The sequence below is a fragment of the Pongo pygmaeus genome, chromosome 3, assembly GCF_028885625.2.
Source record: "Pongo pygmaeus isolate AG05252 chromosome 3, NHGRI_mPonPyg2-v2.0_pri, whole genome shotgun sequence".
In the NCBI taxonomy this organism is placed as follows: domain Eukaryota; kingdom Metazoa; phylum Chordata; class Mammalia; order Primates; family Hominidae; genus Pongo; species Pongo pygmaeus.
Genome location: NC_072376.2, coordinates 92,550,989 through 92,574,397, shown reverse-complemented (window position 1 = coordinate 92,574,397; position 23,409 = coordinate 92,550,989). Strand labels below are relative to the sequence as shown.

The 23,409-nt window shown below is 38.1% G+C and overlaps 1 protein-coding gene and 1 pseudogene across 1 annotated transcript in view; both read right to left on the bottom strand.

Annotated features, from left to right (window-relative positions):
* CFAP299 (cilia and flagella associated protein 299) overlaps window positions 1–23,409 on the bottom strand; it is a 702,620-nt gene that overhangs the window by 664,611 nt on the left and 14,600 nt on the right. The window contains exons 4-5 of the mRNA XM_054486128.2: window positions 21,267–21,430; window positions 19,362–19,469 (exon numbers count right to left, since the gene is read on the bottom strand). The gene's annotated coding sequence lies outside the window, so the exon portion shown is untranslated. The remainder of the gene's footprint in view (window positions 1–19,361; window positions 19,470–21,266; window positions 21,431–23,409) is intronic.
* LOC129034561 (small ribosomal subunit protein mS25-like) lies at window positions 123–22,363 on the bottom strand (annotated as a pseudogene).

Below are 23,409 nucleotides of genomic sequence, written 5' to 3'. Positions count from 1 at the left end.
TGATATCTCAGAATGTATTTATTAATAAAAATGAAAAGTTGTTATAAAGATACTATTATCACTTGCCAAAATGATGTGGTTGACACACAAATACATTGATTTCAATAACCAAGAGTAGATAATTCCAGCTACCTACTGTGTTTCAACAGAAGGACTTTAAAAGTAAACTTATTTAATAGACATAACACAAATATGTACTGTGTGACCATATTAAAGGGTGCCCAGTTGTTGCCTTTTTTGCCAGGATTTCATTCATGTTTTTATTTTTCTGATTGTTTGTTTGTTTGTTTGGAGACGGAGTCTCGCTCTGTCACCTAGGCTACAGTGCAGTGCCATGATCTTGGCTCACTGCAACCTCTGCCTCCTGGGTTCAAGTGATTCTCCTGCCTCAGCCTACTGAGTAGCTGAGACTACAGGCACGTGTCACCATGCCCAACTAATTTTTGTATTTTTAGTAGAGACGGGCTTTTGCCATGTTGACCAGGCTGGTCTCAAACTCCTGACCTCAGGTGATCCATCCCCCTCGGCCTCCCAAAGTGCTGGGTTTACAGGCATGAGCCACCACTCCCAGCCTCTGATTCTTTTTTTACCTCGCCCTCCTAAAACTTCCCCTGTTCCACATCCACTCAGAACATCTACTATCATGTAAATATTCCAATATATAACTGCCAGCACTTTTGTTAAAAAAGACTGTTGATTATTCTCAGAATTTCAAATTTCTTTGTAAATGGTTTTCTCTCAGAGTTACTCAGTGTTAGTATCCCTGATTTCCATGATACAATATCGAGACAGAGGAGACGATGGCAGCAACACCACTGTCATGGCTGCCAGTGAGTCTGTGACAGTATTAGGACCAAAGCTTTAAAATGTGACTCTAGACGCATGCCTATCAATAACTAACTGCATTAATAGTGATAGATTAGGTCTCCACTTATGATATCGTGTATAATGCACCATGCTTAATTTTCCCCTTTTCTTTTACTATGTAGTTTTACGAGCCAATTAGTGGACTTTGAGGATTTTCGTAAAAGGCTGACAATAAAAATTGATTGCAGAGTACTTTTAGAGCCTTTGATAATAACTGCCCTGAAGAGCAAAACAGTTATACTCCCACGTTCTTTCATAATGTTTCCCAGTGGAATACACATTCCAGGAAAAGTATACATGTAGCATAAAACCGATTCCTGAGTTTTTAATGTAGTTCAAGAATATTGTTTCTTCACGTGGACACAGGCAGGGGAACATCACATACTGGGGCCAGTCGGGGGATTGGGGGCAAGGGGAGTGAGAGCATTAGGACAAATGCCTAATGCATGTGGGGCTTAAAACCTAGATGACGGGTTGATAGGAGCAGCAAACCACCATGACACATGTATACCTACGTAACAAACCTGCACGTTCTGCACATGTATCCCAGAACTTAAAGTAAAATTTAAAAAAAGGAATATTGTTTCTTACACAAGTTAAAGAACCAGTAATCACCTTGAAGCATTATTACAATGGAAGCTATCAAAAACAATATGACTATTGGCAATCATTCTAATTAACGTAAAACTTGTGTATCTAATTATTGATACACAAAGGGAAATCTAACGGTTAATTTAAAACGGACTAAAAATATAAGTAATTAGAAATAAAAGTAAAACTCCCACTGATTTCTGGAAGATTGACCTGCATAATTATTCAAGAGTGAAGAATAATTTTATGTTTATAAAATATTCGCATACTATATAGGTTTATATAATTTATTGACCATTATAATATACATGATTACATAACTAATTTGTTCCTCCATATGTTAATCAATTCTAATTAGTAGCTTTTTAGGGCTAATGTACTTTTTATGTAGGTTTTTGGATGCTAACAGAAATAAAAATTCACTAAATTCTTTAATTTGATCAAGAAAAAAGTAAGACAATCTTTTTGAAAAGCTAATATTCAACAAATACCCAGTGCAGGTCTAGTTTTTAGAAGATCAAGTTTCAATTCTAATTCTTCCATTTGTTTGTTTGTCTTACTTTCTCTATTGAAGAACAGTGATAATACATTACAGCTTTCTACAAGTCATAGTTAAACAGTAAAGTTAACTGTGAGAAATGAACTGCATAAAACAAAGACCAGGTTATCTGCTTTTTTTTCTAAGTAATGTTGGTCTCTTCAATCCATGAGGTCTGCACCCAAGACATCAGAGAACTGCCAGCTTCCAATCACTGTTCAGGAGTTTGGTCCAGAACCAACTGATCTGATCTATAGGCTTCATCCCAACCAGCTTCTGACATTTGTGTTACTGGTGAAATTTGTCATTCTTCCATTTACAGTCTAACATTGCTATTCTGTCCCATATTCTACCCTACTTTCTTAGCTACGTTGTTGACTGTTGCTTCTGGCTTGAGGATGTATTTTTCTTCTGTTTATATTGTTTTTCTCTGAGTAATGCATTTAGCTCAACCTCCTGTGGGTGGCACTCCTGCCTGAGTCTCCCCAGACAGAGAACAAGATCCAGTCACTGCTTCTCTTCTGTCTGCCAAAGGTGCCCTGCAGGATCAACTTCACCCACAGGTGAAGGCTGTAATGTGGTGTGATTTGAAGGGCATCAGGCCTGCCAGCCAAAACTCCCCTGGCAGTCTACCTGAAATTCCAGCCAAAGATCATTAGTGTTGCTTCTTAAAATAACTCTGTTATTTTGAATCTGAATACTTTCAGCCCCTATTCCTACCTTTTCCTACTGAAATGATTGTTTATTTGTACATGATTACTGAAAACTCAAAGTTTCTTAAGATTTCAATAATAGTGACAGCAGAACAGACAGTGCTTGGTAAGCAGGATTTTTGTGTTTCTTGTAATCTGTTTATATCCCCTTGATTCTACTTTAGTATTTAAGAGAAAAAAAAAAGTATTTTAAGAAGTTGGCCTTCTCACTAAGGGCAAGGGATTGTACAAGCACAGAGGGATGGTAATAGAAGTGATGGCAACTGTAACCAAAATGAGAAAAATCCAAGCAGACACATAAAGGAAAGTATCAAGACGGATTCCCACCAGATGATTCTGCTGCCTAAAACCTGGGATGTTGTGAATTGTTGTGGTTGTTGTTGTTGCTGTTGTTGCTGTTGTTGCTGTTTTGTTGCAGTGATTGGGAAGCCTTTTATTTACCCAAGGAGCAAGGATATTCATTTAGCAGCTCGGCTGCAGATGTTCGTCTCCCCAAGCCCTTTTACACAGGTGTGTAAATGGGAAACTTTTATTGCAAAAGGATTTCCAGAATTTTCAAGGACAGAACCGAGGGCTTACCTGGGGCCAAGGTAACCCCATACCAGTCTCCGTATTGGTTAGTCACAATCGTCCCAGCCCACAATGACCTTGGGTGTTAGTCCTGGGTACTGACTTTCACAGTGGCTCTGCACTTCCCCATCATCTCCTTGGGTATCAGGCCCAGGCAAGGCACCTGTCCTTCCACTTTGCAGATACAATCCTTCAGGCAGTACTTTCCAGGGCCAAAGGGGTCTGGGTGAGAGAGCTGCTTTTTCTCCTTCTCCTCTTTCTTGGGGGTTTCCTCATTCTTCCCCAACATTTTTTGATGGACTCAATGACCTCCTTATTGTTCTTGGTCTCCACATCCAACAGGACTTGCTCCCCAGAATCTAAGTATTGGTGGGTGTGGAGACAGGAAGGATGATGGCATCCTGTCCTTAAACATCATGATCTGCACTCATGGGATTTTGTATTGAATCTAAGATATGTTGAAAGTGCAAATTTCCTGGTGCCCTCACCCAGCTCCCCATGTGTTTTGTAATTCACTGTCATGACCTTCGCCAAGTCTTTGAACACCACCTCCCCCTGGCTCAGGTACTGCAGGGTGTGGCGATGGGGGAGTGGCCCTTCATGGGCATGGTGGCAGTGGCGGTGGTGGGCGGGGGGACATGTGGCCACAGGCCCAGCAGAGGAGAGAAGCCGAAGAGCACCCACCACGGCCTGGAGCGGACCTCACACCGCATCTGCCCTGAATTTTTGTTTCATTGTGGAGGTTGTTTTCTTTATAAATGCCTTCTGAGCAAGGGTGAGTTTTAACAAAATTCAGTCCTTTGCTGTCTAGAAGAAAAAACATATGAATTAATAAATGGATCATCAAAGATACATTTGATTAATTAAGCTAATTACAACAGCAGAGCACTTCTTAGAACAAATGGAGACCTATCCATGTTGATTTGGGGTAGGGAGAAATGAGAAGAATAGAAGGATGGCCGGGTGTGGTGGCTCACACTTGTAATGCAGCACTTTGGGAGGCTGAGGTTGGAGGATTGGTTGAGCCCAGGAGTTCAAGACCAGCCTGGGCAACATAGTGAGACCACCCCCACAATCTCCACTCTAAAGAAAATTTTTTAAATTAGCCAGGAGTCACTATTCACAATAGCAAAGACTTGGAACCAAGCCAAATGTCCAACAATGATAGACTGGATTAAGAAAATGTGGCACATATACACCATGGAATACTATGCAGCCATAAAAAAGGATGAGTTCATGTCCTTTGGAGGGACATGGATGAAGCTGGAAACCATCATTCTGAGCAAACTATCGCAAGGACAGAAAACCAAACACTGCATGTTCTCACTCATAGGTGGGAATTGAACAATGAGAACACCTGGACACAGGGTGGGGAACATCACACATCCGGGCCTGTCGTGGGGTGGGGGGAGGGGGGAGAGGGGAGGGATAGCATTAGGAGATACACCTAATGTAAATGACAAGTTAATGGGTGCAGCACACCAACATGGCACATGTATACACATGTAACAAGCCTGCACGTTGTGCACATGTACCCTAGAACGTAAAGTATAATAAAAAAATTAAAATAGAAAATTAGCCAGGAGTAGTGGCACAGGCTGTAGTCTCAGCTACTTGGGAGGCTGAGGTGGGAGGATCACTTGAGCCTGGAGAGTTGAGGCTGTAATGAACGGTGATTATGCCACTGCACTCTAGCCTGAGTGACAGAGTGAGACCTGTCTCAAAAAAAAAAAAAAAAAAAGTGGTGGGGCAGGGGGACAGGACTACTTCTCTCCAACTCCCACTGTGAGGAAGCATATTGACCCTGAGCAGGGCTGAAGCATCCACAACCAGGGCTAAAGGACAGTTTCTAAAATGGCTTAGTTTTGTCTCCAAAACTAAGAACTTTAGCCAACAACTACTGGGCTACAACCACATTATTTTCTATGTGCATTTGGTCATTTTTTTTCTTGAAAGAGAGAAGAAAAATAGAAGAGCTAATGGAATAAAATCTAACAGTCTTTCAAGAATAGGAAAGAATCTTATATCCCTTATAGTCAGATTGTAAGAAATTTCCAGCCATTTTAGAATTGTGACACTCTATCATAAGCTGCTCAGTTTCACAACTCAACTGGTGACCTTGCTATAAGGCTGTATATACAAACACAATTGTCATTTAAAATGACTTTCAATTTAGTTTAGCACATTTACTAGAATTTATTAGTGCCACTTAAGGATATAGGGGACATCTCAGTGAGTATGGATTGTACTATGGAATTTGCAAATATGAGTAAAAATTCTGATGGCGGGGCGGGGACGGTACTCTAACAGTCAAATGTGTTAACCTCTGCTCTCTGAATCGTCGCAGAATAATCAATCAGGTTTACAGCTTAAATTTCATGTTTTATTTTACAGATGAGAAAACTGAGATTCAATGAGGCTAGACATATAGACAGTACCCGGCACATGGTATGTGTTTTAAAATATCAGTTGAGTGAGGGCAATTTTATCTAAGGCCAGAGAGTGTGGCAGAGCCAGTGATGGAAGCCAGAAGGAGTCCTGATTTCTGGTAAGTTGTTCTTTCAGTACTCATTCTCACATTTTCTCTAGCCCTATTCAGCAACACAGTAAGACATAATCTGTGTCATGTAGGTCCACAATACAATACAAGAAGAGAAGAGGGAAAACAAAAATAAAGGCAATAAAGAATATACTGCCAATCACAAAAATATGACTCTGTGCACTTCTGGTTAAGGGATCTGTAGTGCCAGTTCTTTTAAGAAGCATAACAGAATGTCCTTGCCTGATGCTCCATGGGCACAAGATCCTTGCAAACAGAAAGTCGTTTTTACCTTCTGCCAAATGGGGTCAGAAGAAGTGTTTTAGCCACTTTAGTCCAAATACACACACACACACACACACACACACACACACAAAGATATTCAAGTATATCCAAGTGTACCCAAAACCCCTCTCCTCTAAATAATTATTAAGCAAAAATCTAGTCTACTTTAACTGTCCAGGTATCTCAGCAAATAGCCTGCACTGCTTTTATTTTACAGCATCAAGTATTTTATCTGAATACAGTAGTTAATTGAGACAAAGGATTGGATTCAGTGAATCTTTTATTAACAGTCCCTTGTTTTTTTAAAAAAAAAAAATAATGAAACTACAGATCTGCTGGAAGCATGGAGTCATTTCCTACCAAACCTATGTTCCAAATGTAATTTCATCTGCTTGATACTTTGACATTTTAGGTCTGGAAAAGTACAGGGTGAAAGATGGCAAAGAACAGGGAAATTTTAGTTTAGAAGTGCAACACCTCACTTAGAACAGAGCTTTAGGAAAGCAGAATCCAAAACCACTGTGACTAATACACTTTTCAGATTTATTAAGTAGAAAGATGCACAGACAAAAGAGAGACAAGAGGCAAACACAATTGGCTCTTACAGCAGCAATTCAGGATTCTGGTGCAGTATCCTAAGATCATTTTCATAGCTAGGTAAGAATGATAGGTTGTAAATGTATAACTCATAGGCAAAACAATACTTTCTGAAAATAGTATTTTCTGCTGAGATGTCAACAACAACAAAAATGGATATAGGGGTTACACCAACTGTTTCTCAGGATAGGGTGCACCTGTTTTAAAAGGAAAAAAGTCTAAAGAATTTGTTCTCCTATTTCATATCTCTTGACCTTTTCAACCATTAACTTCACAATGCTAATAAGTCACAAACCAAGTTTAAATGAATCTATTTTGGAAGTGCACTGGACATTTGCTCATCCAGACCAAATAAAGTCCTTTTCAAAAAAAAAAAAAAAAACCAGCCTAAATTTAAGGTTATTTTGCACACATGCAACTGAAAAACCCATGTGGAGAGGGCTGAATACTTAATACCAAAATTGGGTAACTGTTGCCTCAGAAGTAATACTGTTTTTGGCAAAAGCTTATTGAAATATAACTCACAATACCACACAATTCACAAATTTACAGTCTATAATTCAATAGTTTTTAGTACATTCACAGAGTTGTGCACCCAATTAACATAATCAGTTTTAGAACATTTTAGCATCCCCCAAAGAAACCCTGTACTCCAGTTTTCACCTCCCAAAACACCCAAACTCCCACCCCCAGCCCCAGGCAACCACAAATCTACATTCCATCTCTACAGATTTTCCTATTTTGAACATTTTACATAAATAGAATCATGTAACATGTGTTTTTTTTGGACTGAATTATTTCTCTTAATATAATATTTTATCCAACTTGTAGCAAGTATCAGTACTTCATACCTATTACTGGTTGAAAATGTCCCATTATACAGATATACCACATTATGTTTATCCATTCATCAGCTGATAATCATCTGGGTTGATTCCATCTCCTGGCTATTATGAATAATGCTGCTATAAGTATCGATGTACACATTTTTGCATGGACATACGTTTTCATTTTTCTTGGGTATATACCTAGGAGTGTAACTGATGAGTCAAACAATAGCTCCATGTATACATTTTTGAGGAACCACCACACTGCTTTCCAAACTAGTTGCACTATTTTATATTCCTACCAGCAGTTTAGAAGGGTTCCAACGTTTTCACATCTTGTTAACACTTGTTATTCTCCGACTTTTGATTATAACCAACCAAGTGAATGTGAAGTGGCATCTCATTGTGGTTTTGATTTGCATTTTCCTGATGACTAAAAATATTAAATATCTCTTCGTGTGCCTTTTGGCCATTTGTGTATCTTTGTTGAAAAAATGTCCTTTCATATTCTTTAACCATTTTTCAACTGGGTTATTTTCTTTTTATTATTGAATTGTACAAATTATTTCCATATTCTTGATATGATCTCCCTATCAGATATGTTTTGCAAATAATTTCTGTCATTCTGACGGTTGTCTTCTCACTTTTTCGATAATATCATTTGAAGCACAAAGGGTTTTAATTTTGATAGTCCAATTAATGCATCTTTTTTCTTCTGATGTTCATACTTTTGTAATGCATCTAGAAAACCATTGCCAGATCCAAGGTCATGAAAATTTATCCTTATGTTTTCTTCTAAGAGTTTTATAGTTTTAGCATTCATATTTAATTATTTGATGCACTTCAAGTTGATTTTCATATGGGGTATGAGGTAGTAGTCCAACTTTGTTCTTTTTCCCGTGACTTTCCAGTTGTCTCAGCACCATTTATTGAACAAACTCTTCTTTCCTCATTGAATGGTCTTAGCACCCTCAGTGAAAATCAATTGACCACAGACATATGAGTGTATTTCTGGACTCTCAATGCTATTCTATGGATCTATATGCATATTCTTATGCCAATATTGTCTTGATTACTATTGCTTCACAGCAAATTTTGAAATTGGGAAGTGCAAATCCTCCCATTTTGTTCTTCTTCTTTAAAATTACTTTGGCTATTCCAGGTCCTTTGAGTTTCCATATGCATTGTAGGAGCTACAAAGAAGCCAGCTGGGATTACGATAGGGATTGTGTTGAATCTATAAATCAATTTCGGGAATAGTGCCATCTTAACAATATTAAGTCTTCCAATCCATGAATACAGGATATATTTCTATGTACTTAGATTTTTAATTGCTTTCAATAATGTTCATAGTTTTCAGAGTATTAGTATCACACTTCTTTCGTTAAATTTATTCCTCAGAATTTTATTCCTTCTGCGGTTATTGTAAATGAAATTGTTTACTAATAATTTTATTCCTTTTGAGGTTATTGTAAATGAAATTGTTCACTCTATTTAATTTTTGGACTGTTTATTGCAAATGTGGAAATGTTATTGATTTTTACATATTGATTTGTATGTCACGATCTAGCTGAGGTTGCTAGTCATAGATTTTTACTGGATTATTTAGAATTTTCTCTCTCTCTCTATATATATATATATAACTATATTATCTCAAATAGAGATAGTTTGATTTCTTAATAATGCTTTTTTAAAATAATTATTTAAAATGTTTTGGCCTTAAATGAAACAGTTGCAGGTACTATATTCAGATGTAAGAACTTAGTTATCTGGATTTGTCATCTGGTGAAAATCTAGTTTTCACTAATACAGTCATATGTTGCTTAATGACACAGACAGATTTTGAGAAATGCATTGTTAAGTGATTTTGTCATTGAGCAAACATCACAGAGTGTACTTACACAAACCTAGATAGTATAGCCCCCTACACACATAGACTCTATGGTATAGCCTATTGCTCCTAGGCTACAAACCTGTATATGTTACTGTACTGAATACTGCAGGCAATTGTAACACAATGGTAAGTATTTTTGTATCTAAACATATCTAAACATTAAAAAAGTTTAGTGAAAATATGGTATTATAATCTTATGGGGCCACCATTGTATATGTGATCCATCATTGTCTGAAATGTTGCTATAAAGTGCATGATGTATAAGATTATCTCTAATAAAACCTTTTTTTCTTCTTTTTGTTTTCTGTTCTTTAATATAAATTGTTTGGACAATTGCTTCCTTTGGCTACTATACTTCTATATAGTAAAACTCTTACTTTCCTGCTAAAATAAAGATGTTGTTACTATTTATTCTGAGAAGATTATATTATCTAACCAATCACAGGACCAGTAGTCTTTGATTCCATAAAATTAGACAAGTTTCTCCATAACATGATTTTGCACAGCAATCAAAAGTATAGAAAACCGTTAGTCTCATCACTGAGAGTAAGTGGCAATAAGTTTGTAGCAATATAAATAATACAACAGAACATCTGTCTGCAAAAGGCAAATTAAATTCTTAATGTAGGTATCCCCCACATCATAAAATGTAAATACTTACTGTGTATGGCTACTTTTTCCCTTCTACATAGAAATCTGCTTCTGCAATCACTTTGCTACAGATTGGGTTAAAAAATAAAAACTGCCCACATTTGGCACAAAGCTGATACCAAAGTAATAAAAATTAGTCAATAATTATATAACTGGTTCTGGAAACAATATGAAGCTTTTAGCATGTCTCTCTGTTTCTGTCCAAAATCCATGTATCATCCACATATGGTTGTATTCGTTAGAATTATGTTTCTGAGGCACTAATTCAATAGCTCAGCTGACAGGTTAGTGTTCTACCACAGAGGGGACTGAGTTTGGGGACAACTTCTTGATCCCAGGCTGTGACCGCCAGAACTCAGGACATGTTACAAGGAGTATGACCATGAAGTTTTTCCACAAAAATATTGTCTCTTTTAAGAGGTTTAATATATCAGGAGACAGAAACACTGACAAAGAAAGAGACTAAAAGATAAAAAGAGACAAAGATGCTACACTTAGAGTATTGTTAAACTCTTTCACCAGAAGGAGAAGATTAATCTGTAATACACCGTCAGCTCTGTTCTTAGATATTTTGCATTATGTGCTTCTATAAAGGAAATATATGTACTCACAAGGAAGCTTGAAGCAATTAGTCTCCTAGCCTGGCAAGTTGTATTTCATATTTTTAGCAATTACCTACTCATACATTTTTTTTCAAGTCAAGCTTTAACTGTTATAAAAACAGTTATCAAATGTATATTAAAATTTGGCAGAGTTGATAGCCTAAGTTATTACTAATTCATAATAAAGCAAACCACAAGAATGTTTATTTACAAGTGACTTATCTGAACATGCCCCTATAAATGGTATTTAAATCCTGTTGATTTTAATTTCAATGAAGCACTGAAGCAACCATATTAGTAAAGAGGAAGGAAAATCAATCTAGAATTGATCCCAGAGCCTTAGCTATTCACCAGGATGATGTAGATTTAAATCTTGTATCTGCCCTTCTGTGGCTATATCATACTGAGAAAATTACAAAATCTCTCCTAAGCCTGTTCTCTTATTTATAAACTGGGAGTAATAGATGTACCTAGCTTATCAGGTGTTTTAGAGAGTTAAATGAGAAAGTGCACATAGAAAAATTTATCACAGTACTTGGAACATAGTAAGTTCTCAAATGGACTTTGAATTTTGCTCCTGTCCTTAGCCTACTTACCTAAAAATATACACTAATAATTTACATGTATTATACACATTAATTTTAATTATAATTGAGACCTAATAGGAATATACTATAAATTCCTCATTTATAACATTCATTTATAATGCTTACTATTGATATTAATGAAATACTTCAGATTTAGTGTATAAAATATACACACACATTTGTGTATATATGATTTTTAAACTTCTCTACCTTAGCATTCAGTTTATTACCTCCTTTACTTCTAAGAAGGCAGTACTCTCTGGATGGAAGATAAAAAGATGACAACCATAGTCCGCATTGAACCATATATCCACATTAATAGCTGCTATTATGTGTAGGCTGCGTCCTTTTCAGAGGTACTAAGCACACAGTAGATGAGATATGACAATTCCTATGACAATCACCTAGACAGCTTAACACAGTACTTAGAACATAGTAGGATCTCAAAAAGTGTCAGTGAACAAGAATTACATCTCTTGATGAAAGATAGAAGATAAAGTAGATTAAAATGTTGACTATTGCAAGAAAAATGTCCCATTAGATATGCTATAAACCAGTATTTTACACTTTTTTGTATGTATTGCTGATAATTATGTATTGATACAGTGGTATTTATATATAACTTTTAAATACATATAAAGAATTCAGGTTGTGGGCTCAAACAATTTTTTACTAATAAAGTTGATTTAAAAGGATACAGAGACTTGGGACTAGAGTTGTATGTGCTAAAATAGTCCTCATCCATCTACCTACCCATCTATCTCACTATTAATCCGTCCATCTTTTTTTAGCTTGAAACTTCTCTCACCCCAACTTTTTGTTGTTTACATCCAGATATGATAGAATACAGGAGATATGACTAAATATAATAAAATATTTAGTGAACATAAAACAGATTGTGAGAAATCTCTTAGGCATCCAATTCCCCAAGCCTCTTAGCTGCCACACAAATTATGTCACCAAAGTAACTCTACTTGACAAACTTTTATGTATTTGAAATACTCCACAACTCATAGTTGGAGAACATGTCTTGATATATAGTTTGTATCTCTCTTGCGGAATTAAAGCAATATCCTTCTTACTAAGCCCTCAACAGGAGTTTTTGTTCCTTAGTTTTTGGTTTGGTTGTTTAGTTTTCATAAAAGGACTGCAGCTGCCTCTGTTTGTGAATAGTTCCACTACCTTCATTCATCTACTTAGGATCTTTCTTCATTACCAATTTTCTGTCATAGATTGTCCTCTAGAAAAGTGGTCCTCCTATATGAATATAAAATGTCCATATATGTAATACATGTTATATATAGCATGTGTGTAATAAATACACATGAGATGGAAACTGAAAAAGATGGGGTAAAATGCAATTTGCCATATTTTAAATAATTGCTACTTATCAATAGTTGATATAATTTTGCTCTCTAATGTTATTAATATTTTATTGAGACCAACAAGATTGAATGTTTTATTTTTTTAAAAGATTTGGTCTAACAATTTGTAGTATAACTATTGAAAGCTGTTTCTAAATTCAGTATGTTTCAATACATTGTTTTAAATGGCTGTTATAACCAAAAATCATTCCTTACAAACTACATATATCCAAATAAAAGAGGTATAATGTAGGCTCCACTTACTGAATTAAAATACCATTTTAAGTTCCATTTGCTAATTACATAAAGAATTTTTGTTGAAATTAAATAAATTTCCATATTCCCTGGTAACAATCAGTTGTCATGCTAATTAGAAGGCATTGTGCATCTTTATCTGGCAGAAGTCTTATTTCCGCTGGTCCAATAATTCCTGGTTCATCCTCTAGTACTGGGTCATGTGACTACCTCCAAGGCCATGTTTTGGTTAAAGGGAAGATGGTTTTGCTAATGAGGAAGCCAATACGTGTGTGTGTGTGTGTGTGTGTGTATGTATATACACATGTGAATCAAAGTTTGTCAAAATCATGTAAATAAAAATTGGCATTTATTGATTTACCTGTGCCTCAACAAAAATAAGTTTACATGAAACTTTCAAATGAGATCTTCTGGCTTAATAGTTGAAGATACATTAGAGTAAGAGAGAAAGAAGAAAGAAATGAAGGAGAGGGAGAGATGATAAAAGAAAAATATCTTTTATGGTAGAGCAGAAGGAATATTTACAACATTAAGTGTAAGAGGGATAAAGTACAAGGTAATAAAGACAGAAGCCGTATCTGTCTCCTTCCTAAGTACTCCATTTAGAATCCAATCCTTGCATGATTTCCAAACCCCAGCAACCATGATGGATGGAGCATAATAATTGTGTGATACGCTTCATATGGTACCTTTCAGAATCACATACTGTCTCAACCATCATTTATGAGAGGAAAGGAATGTGCTGCATCCAATCCCTTCTCAGTCTTAGTTTATAAATTGGCTTCATAATAAGAAAGAATTACAAAATCAAATGGAAGCACATCTAGCAGTAGTGTAAAAAAAAATGCAGCCTGAGACGCTTCTTACTTTCTATGGGCAATTCTGTTTCTTTCATGAAAACTTGATTTTACAGGTAACTTAATGGGTTGCTCCTGGTGGCTTTTGTGACTTTACAGTTGGATGAGATAACATGGAGTCTCTCAGTTCGCAGTATGAACATAATTCTGCCAATTTCTGCATTTCCCTTAGACCATCTGTCTTATTTACCAAAAGGCAAAAGTTTAACTTTAATAAATGAAAAAGCCAAAGGACTAAGACTTGGAGATTGAGAGCTATGATGCAATGGACTATGTGGTCTCTTAATAATACATAAATGTACAAATAGCCACTTTCCATGAACCGAAACTATGAGCAAAGCTGTGATTTCTGAGCTGGAAGGAAACTTACTGAGCAAGACAGATAAGGAAACAGGTGCAGAACATTTATGTTATTTGACTTATTGTGAAGTTGTTTTTTTTGTTTTGTTTTGTTTTGTTGTTTTCTGGTTTTTTTTTTTTTTTTTTTGAGGCAGGGTCTTGCTCCATCATGTAGGCTGTAGTGCAGTGGCACAAACATGGCTCACTGTAGTCTCAACCTTCTGGGCTCATGCGATCCTCCCACCTCAGCCTCTTGAGTAGCTGGGACTACAGGCGTGCATCACCATACCCGGCTAATTTTTTTCTTTTATTTTGTAGAGAGATGGAGTCTTGCCATGTTACCCAGGCTAGTCTTGAATTCCTAGCTCAAGCAATCCTCCCTCCTCAGCCTCCCAAAGTGCTGGGATTATGGGTGTAAGCCACCATGTCCGGCCATTATGGAGCTTGTTAACAGCAAGGCAGGTACCACAGTGCAGATTGTCACACTCTGAAACCAAAGTTCTTTCCATGAACTTTCTTATTTTCCCCTCAGAAAATAGGTGCAAAGGGGGTGGTGGGCTTGATTTAAAGGTAGACATTTCTAATTCCCAGGAGCCCTGGAAAGGCTGCATAACAGCCTTTCATATTAGGAACAGCCTGTTCATACTAGGAACAATGACACTGGTTTGCATTCTGTAGAGTCTCCTCATTGGGACATGAGCTTTAATAACTCAGCTAAATGGTACGTGTTATTATCCAGTATGTAATTAAATCATGCTTTAACGAAATATTACTAACTTTCTCTCACAATATTAAGTTTTGCCATGTTCCCATCCTCAAGTCTCTAGCACAGTAACTCACAACTCAGACCTTCACATTACAGTCAGCTGAAGAATTCAAAAATACGGAAACAAGGGGCACCACCTTACGACAATGGAATAAGAATTGCTAGGAGGTAGCCTGGAACAGTATTTTATTGTTATTGCTATTATTGTAAAAAACAGAAAAATATTTCCTTTTAAGTGCCCCCAATGATTTTAATGTACGATCAGGGCTGAGAATCCCCACACTCCAGAGGAGAGCTATGGGACCTTTCTTCTTGAGCATCTGCTAGTTTTAATTGTCCTTATGAAAGACTCTGCTAGAGATGGTAGACCAGACTCATAGCTCAAATCTTAGGTCAATGCACTTTCTAATCATTTTGTTACTTTATTTAGAAAACTCGCTCTAAGACCATGTTCTCAAACTTTCCTGCTCATCAGAATCAACTGGAGAAATTGCTGAAACAGATTTCTGGGCCGCACACCCGAAGTTCAGAAGATGTGGGGTGAGACCAGAGAATTCGCATTTCTAAGACCCCAAGTAATGCTGTTGCTGCTGGTCCTGGGATCACACTTTGAGAACCCTTAGCAGTTGATAAAACCCTACTGGATTCCTTCCTCTGTAAAGATTTTTTTCTGTGGAAGGCAAAATTCTTTGATAACTCATTCTACCAAGTCCCTGACTACTTCCCTTCTCATCAGTGACTCACGGCTAGCAAATGTACTGGCCTCTCAATAGCATGAATAACCTAGCAGATTTTGCCAGCAAGACTCTGCCATTTGCTTTTAGTTCTTACAGAATAACCCTCTTTTCCTCAGAACATTTCAAATAATGTTTGAAAGGAATAATCTTCTAAAGATATAAATGTAGCTCCACTGTGGTGACATTACAATTTCTCTTGTCCATGCCATGCAGACATGGGTAGCAAGTATGTTACATTTTGCTTCTTCACACAGTATAAATAAATGGGTAAAATATTCCCCTAATTTTCCTCCCTCTAAATTCATTAATCCAAGGAAACTCCTGCTGGTAAATAAGAACTGAAACCTAAAGTCTGGGGAGTGCCAGGATAAACTTAAATCAAGAAAATATATGAATCAGGCCAGGTGCGGTGGCTCACGCCTGTAATCCCAGCACTTTGGGAGGCTGAGGCAAGCGAATCCCTTGAGGCCAGGAATTCAAGACCAGCCTGGCCAAAATGGTGAAACTCCTTCTCTATTAAAAACATAAAAATTGTCCAGGCATGGTGGCACGTGCCTGTGTAGTCCCAGCTACTCGGGAGGCTAAGGCAGGAGAAATGATTGAACCCAGGAGGCAGAGGTTGCAATGAGTCGGGATTGTGGCACTGCACTGCAGCCTGGGTGACAGAGTGAGACTGTCTCAAAAAAAAAAGAAAAATGAAAATACGTGGATCATTAAAAATTTAGAACTGAAAAATGAACTAACATTTACTGAATGCCTACTATGAACCAAAGCATTAGATTGTGAATTTTTCATTCACAAGACAGCAATCTGTGGTTTTAACAAGCCTTTCAGGTGATTCTTATGCAGATGAAAGTTGGAGAACCACTGCTCTAGGGACATACATATGTGAATGTTGGTATTTTGGAAGAAAGAAACAAACACTTTTGGGTTTTAACAGACCTGGCAAGGTTTCCCCTGAAAGAGAAAGACATACTAAGGGAAATAAGGTGCCTGGAAACTTGGGAAGAAGAACCCTAGCGGGTAGGAGCAATGTTGAAGAAGAAATTGAGCCGTCACCTCTGTCGGCTGCATGTATGCCTATTGCCCTATCATGAGCGTATTCAGGCAGAATAAACTAGGAGAGCCTTTCTGGAGGGTAAAGAGGGGATGTTTCAGATATAGCCCAACTAGGTGATTTTATAATCCCTTTTCACCCCAGGGATACCATCATTCTGAATGTTCATAGGACTATCTTAAAAATATGTCACAGATGTAAGTGAATTTATAGACTGAGTTAAGAAAGAAATCGGGTTGGAAGAGAGGGCAAAGCAGGCGATGGAGAGAGAGAACTGCATGAGTCAGACAGATTCAGACTTAATCCTTATAGTCACTTCCTAGCTGGTGATCTCAGGCAAATTACTTAATCTAGCTCAGGTTTTGTCCTTATCTATAAAAGGGGATAATCATACCTACCTCAGAGAATTGTTGGGAGGATTAAAAGAGATAATGACATGCTTGGCACCCATGGAACGCAACTGTCCGGAGGCAGCTGCCAGCCCCAGTTCTCCCTCTGGCTAAAGGAAGTCATCCTACCTTTTTTTTGTAAGTAGGAGTTTTTCAATGGATTTTTCATCTTCATTATCTGTCTTGTCTTGTCTTGTGTGATTAGAAATGACCAGAGAGAAACGAGTGTCGCCTTTCCTGAACTGGTTATATATCGGCCCTGTTCTCTCATCCTGCTCCCGACCTCTCCAGTCTCTCCCTCAGCTCTTGCGTGGGTGGCGGTGGCGCCTCCGGCATGTTTGTATATTCCTCTAACACTCAGCCAGCTCTGCTCCAGAATCAGCCTTAATTAGTCATTTACCTAGCATAACTCAGCAAATCTGTGTTTGAAATAGAATTATCCCATGTAGAATTTAATTTCCCTGTTTCCCATTTCACCTCAATAAGGTGAAATGGACTATTCAGCATGCAGAAGGCTTAGATCTCATTTTTCTTCAGTCTGCCTGTTTTGGATTTCTGAATTTAAAAGTAAATACCTCTTAGACACAGATGAATTCTTGCATGCCAGCTACCTGTCAAGTGTAGCAAATACTCAGCCAGCTACTGCATTAGGTTTTGGTTTAAAGCCACTCTAAATGATTTATTGTTTTTAAATTATTTACATGGCATTATTCCTTTCTTGTAAAATGCAAAAGTGCTGTCAGGAACAGCACGGAAGCAAGGTTATGAATGGTACTACAAGTAAATCAAGGTAATTAGAGGCTTCAGGATGCAAATACTGACAAGTTCTCCACCAGCCACCACTTCACTGATGATAATAAAATTTGCATGATTTCCTGACATCATATTCACCACATATTTTCACTGCATGCTCACAGTAATTACTTAGGGCATGATCTCACACTTCTAGCAAGCAGAACTCTCACTGAACCCAGCCGTGACTATTACAGATGCTTAGAAATGAAGTGGATGGAATTAAGGGGAGAGTTCCCTACATAGCTTTAGGGATCTGTGATGTATCAACTGAATCTTGACAGGTAGGAAAAAGGGAAATATTCTCAACCACTCCTAAACTACTATCGCCTCAAATTATAATGACACTAAGGTATCTCGAAGACAGAATTTGGATCCTGGGTTTACTGACAACTGATTTCTGCAATTTGTTTTCTGAATCTCTGATGTCAAGAAAGAAAAAGATCACCAAAGTTGATTTTAATCCCTAATATGGAAGTACATTAGACATAACTCTATGTGTAACTATGGGAAAAAATTATGTGTTATTTTTCAAAGATCAGAATGGACAGGTAAGAAGGATTAAAAATACCAAAGATCAGCAGGCACCTCTAGAAGTATAGGGTGACTAAAGCAGGCCAACTCAATGGCTGAATTCCGTAACCAACCTCTGATTTGGTCAAGTAATTCCTCAGTGCTTGGTGCAACATTAATTTATACCAGCACATAAATTCATACACTTTTCTTGTTTTGGCTCAGTGAACCAAACTTATATCTGACCATTTGCTCTTCTTTTCTAAACCTAGAGCACCCTCATATCTGTCTCAATAGAGGAGGAAAAATTTAGGTTTTGAACCATATAATATACTATCAATGTACATATCAAAGATGAACATACTGTATAAACTAAAACTTAGTAATTAATAACCGTTCTTCTAACATTGAACTAAAAGACAGGAGAGAATAATTGATTCTGAGCTTTGCCTTATGAACCATGGGAATTTAAATAATTATTCGACCTCAGTCTCTTCAACCTAAAACAGAGGAAATTACTCATACACATGTCATTGTCATGAGAATTGAAAAGAGAAGATGAAAGCACTCAGTACAGTACCTGGCATTGAATATGAATGCAAAGATAGAACAAATTATCCAGAAATGCCCTATCCTTTCATAGGTCTTCTATTTCGGTCACATAGCATGGAAAGTCTTATACAGAAAGTTAGTGTCTGAGTTAAGAGCAACTTAGGAGACAGCAAGAAAAGGAGCCTTATTTTTAAGAATTCAGTAACACTCTGTCAGACCTGAAATGAAAGACAATTTGGGGAAGGAATTCTCTCTTCCCTCACCATGGAGAGCAGCTGGTAACACTGCAATTTTTAAAAACAACCTAGTTGAGGCAATCAGATTTTAAGTATTGGAAGTTATTGCTCCAAATCACAGTACTTCTAAACCCAGAGGTATCTACTGGTAAACCTTTACAACAATGAAATTCATTAAAGATTCCCAGATCTTAGGCTGGCTCTGGTTAAAGTTTACAACCACAGTTACTAGATCTACCTTACCTAGACTGGTTACAATGCAGATATCTCCTTTCTCTGTATGAATATGTTGGGGAGGTGGTCACTTCTGTGATGGGAAGGTCTATGAACTTGTAGTAACATATAAGCAATCTTTAAAAAAGTGGAATAAAAGTCTGTTGTAAATAGTTTGTGTTAATTAGCCTAAAGATTACATCAAGCTCTGCGGTAGGTTTACTCATATTTAATTATATCCATTTTTAAACCAGTAGTAACTTATGAGATTTCTGGAATGTGTTTAGTAATCCACTGAGAAGACTGACTCAGAGTCATAGAAGAAAGATATCCAGTGTGTCCAACTGCCATGACTGTTGACTTCCGTCATTGGTTACCCACACTTTAAGATGAATAGGGAATGCATCAAAAGTACATAGTTCAATTAGCACAATAGCAAGTATGAAGCTATTATGTAGATGTGACATATTTTCTGTTAAATCATATGAGTGGTCATAACTTCTGCTAAAAATATGCGTGTCATTTTTCAAGTGCCCTTTCTTTTGCCCTCAACTGTAGTTTGAAGACAAAACAAACCATCTTTTGTGGCATTCAGCAGTCTGCTCATTTTGTTGCTGTTGACAATAGTGTTCTCATTTCTTCTACTCAAGATACGTGGAAAATAGTATTAACAAACCTGATAGACACAAGATCATATGCTTTTTGAATGAGCGCCTTACTACTGAATGTGTGGCTTATTGTGGAAATATTTAAGCGCACCTTAAGGTCAGTTATTATAAGGGCCATTACCATCGTTTCCCAATTTAGTGAGCTTTTAATCAAATGTCTTAATTTATAACTAATGTAGCAGCTGGTCAGCCAACATGGTTACAACTAATGAGTAAGTTTATGTATTTTATAAAACCTTGTATTTGGATACTGCCTTAGCAGCAATTTATTCCAACTTCTTATGTCTTTGTGTATATATTTCTATCTTTGCCTTGGTTTGTTGTCAAGTTTGTGTTTACAACTGTTTGGTTTTTTTCCTTCTCTTTCTCTCTTCATTTGAAAAGAATTTATTCTGAGAAAGAATAAAAGAGTCTTAGGAAAGAAGTGAGCTTCTGTATCAGAGATTGGTGGGAGTATGCTCTATCTTGGGAGAGTCAAGCTGAAGGTAAGATTTAAACCTCATAGGAGAGTTTAATGTTTTTGATTACTTATAAGGTAAAATCATCTCATTTATTCCTTCTACCCCAGAGTGGAATGATGTTAAAAGACCTTACACCAGCATGTTTGACTGTGTGTTCTAAGAGAAGACTTTCTCTTATTCATATCTATACACCTTTCTTTCTAAAAGTAGTTTACAGAGGCCTGGGGAATTATGGTGAAAGAACAGAGTTCTACATGATAACATTTACAGTCTGAACAGACAGTTCAGTCCGAAACATATCCAATTCGGAAACCAAGTTAGAGGGGAAGCAGCTGAAAACCCAGACCTCACTGCTGGGAAACTTTACAATTTATCAGGTCAAACCCCAATAAGATGTCCAACCTCTTCCAGTTAATTTGTGGCAGAGCTAAGTTCAAGAATAAATTTCTATTGCCAGTCTCAGTTCTTTCCTTTATAGAGCACTAAACACAAATGGCTCCCAGCTTTAGAGAACTTATACAACCAATAAGATAAAACACATGGAACAACCAGAGGAAGAGTAAGACTTCTCTAGTCATTTTTGTATACCTGCAAATAGTATGATAAATACTAGCTGTTAACAAAATGCATGGCTTCTTAAAATTATATTTAAAATGGTTATTTATGTTAATATAATTTTTAATTGCTGCTGAGTCTGTTTAATTTGAAACTGATATTAATAATGTATATGTGACCTACAAGATAAAATGAAGCATGCATCAAGCAATTGTCAACTCAGTTAATTGAGCATAGTAAGAAGTACATACTGTGTTTGGAATTGGCGGGTTCTTGGTCTCACTGACTTCAAGAATGAAGCCGCAGACCCTCGCGGTGAGTGTTACAGTTCCTAAAAGTGGCGTGTCCAGAGTTTGTTCCTTCTGACGTTCGGATGTGCTCAGAGTTTCTTTCTTTTGGTGGGTTCGTGGTCTCACTGGATCAGGAGTGAAAAAGCAGACCTTCATGGTGAGTGTTACAGCTCATAAAGGCAGTGTGGACCCAAAGACTGAGCAGCAGCAAGACTGATTGCAAAGACTGAAAGAACAAAGCTTTCACACTGTGGAAGGGGACCCCAGCGGGTTGTCACTGCTGACTCCGCAACCTGCTTTTATTCACTTATCTGGTCCCACCCACATCCTGCTGATTGGTCCATTTTACAGAGAGCTGATTGGTCTGTTTTACAGAGAGCTGATTGGTCTGTTTGACAGGGTGCTGATTGGTGCGTTTACAATCCCTGAGCTAGACACAAAAGTTCTCCACCTCACCACTAGATTAGCTAGATACAGAGTGTCCACAGAAAAGTTCTCCATGTCCCCACTACAGTAGCTAGATACAGAGTGTCGATTGGTGCATTCACAAACCCTGAGCTAGACACGGGGTGCTGATTGGTGTGTTTACAAACCTTGAGCTAGATACAGAGGGCCGATTGGTGTATTTACAATCCCTTAGCTAGACATAAAGTTTCTCCAAGTCCCCACCACCAAGTCCTCACTCTGAGCTAGATACAGAGTGCCGATTGGTGTATTTACAATCCCTTAGCTAGACATAAAGTTTCTCCAACTCCCTCACCATCTAGCTAGATACAGAGTGTCCATTGGTGCATTCACAAACCCTGAGCTAGACACAGGGTGCTGATTGGTGTGTTTACAATCCCTTAGCTAGACATAAAGGTTCTCCAAGTCTCCACCAGACTGAAGAGCCTAGCTGGCTTCACCCAGTGGAGCCCCCACCGGGGCAGCAGGTGGAGCTGCCTGCAAGTCCCGCCCCTGTGCCTGCACTTCTCAGTCCTTGGGTGGTCGATGGGATTGTGCACCATGGAACAGGGGGCGGCGCTCCTCGGGGAGGCTCGGGCGGCACAGGAGCCCATGGCTCGGGGAGGCTCACGCCTGGCAGGCTGCAGGTCCCGAGCCCTGCCCGGTGGGGAGGCAGCTAAGGCCCAGCGAAAAGTCAAGCACAGCAACTGCTGGCCCAGGTGCTAAGCCCCTCACTGCCCAGGGCCCGCGGGGCTGGCGGGCGGCTCCGAGTGCGGGGCCGCCGAGCCCACGCCCACCCAGAACTCATGCTGGCCCACAAGCACCGAGCGCAGCCCCAGTTCCTGCCCGTGCCTCTCCCTCCACACCTCCCTGCCAGCTGAGGGAGCCAGCTCCAGCCTTGGCCAGCCCAGAAAGGGGCTGCCACAGTGCAGCGGCAGGCTGAAGGGCTCCTCAAGCACGGCCAGAGTGGGCGCCAAGGCCGAAGAGGTGCCGAGAGTGAGCGAGGGCTGTGAGGGCTGCCAGCACACTGTCACCTCTCAATACTGTTTAAAATTTTAATCTAGATTATATGTTTAATGGTTGACTTTGGACCTAAATTATCTAGGTCATGTCCTCATTTCCTTGTGCCAAGATAAATATACTACAAAATACGATTTTTTAGAAGTTGATCAGATTAAAGCTGGTTACTAACATTAAAAAATAAAAGCTAGTATCAGAAGATTCAAGACAAAAGTATATTTGGTACAGTAAAGAACACATTGTGACTTATACCAATGCTTCGATCTTCTGCTTCATCTGTAAAATAAGGATACATTTTTCTAACTTGCTAAGTTTTTGTGAGGGTAAAAACCAGTCATTTCTCTTATAGCTCAACAGGTATTTCTAAAAAAAAATCACTGCAATATGCAAAATTGTGGAATAAAAACCACAGGACTCATAAGAAAACAGGGTTAAGGGATTAATACTCAAAAACTTCATGAGGCAGCACTATTTACAATAGCAAAAACAGAACCAACCCAAATGCCCGTCAATACTATACTAGATAAAGAAAATGTGGTATAGATACACCATGGAATACTATGCAGCCATTAAAAGGGATGGGATCATGTCCTTTGCGTGGACATGGATGAAGCTGAAAGTCATCATTCTCAGCAAACTA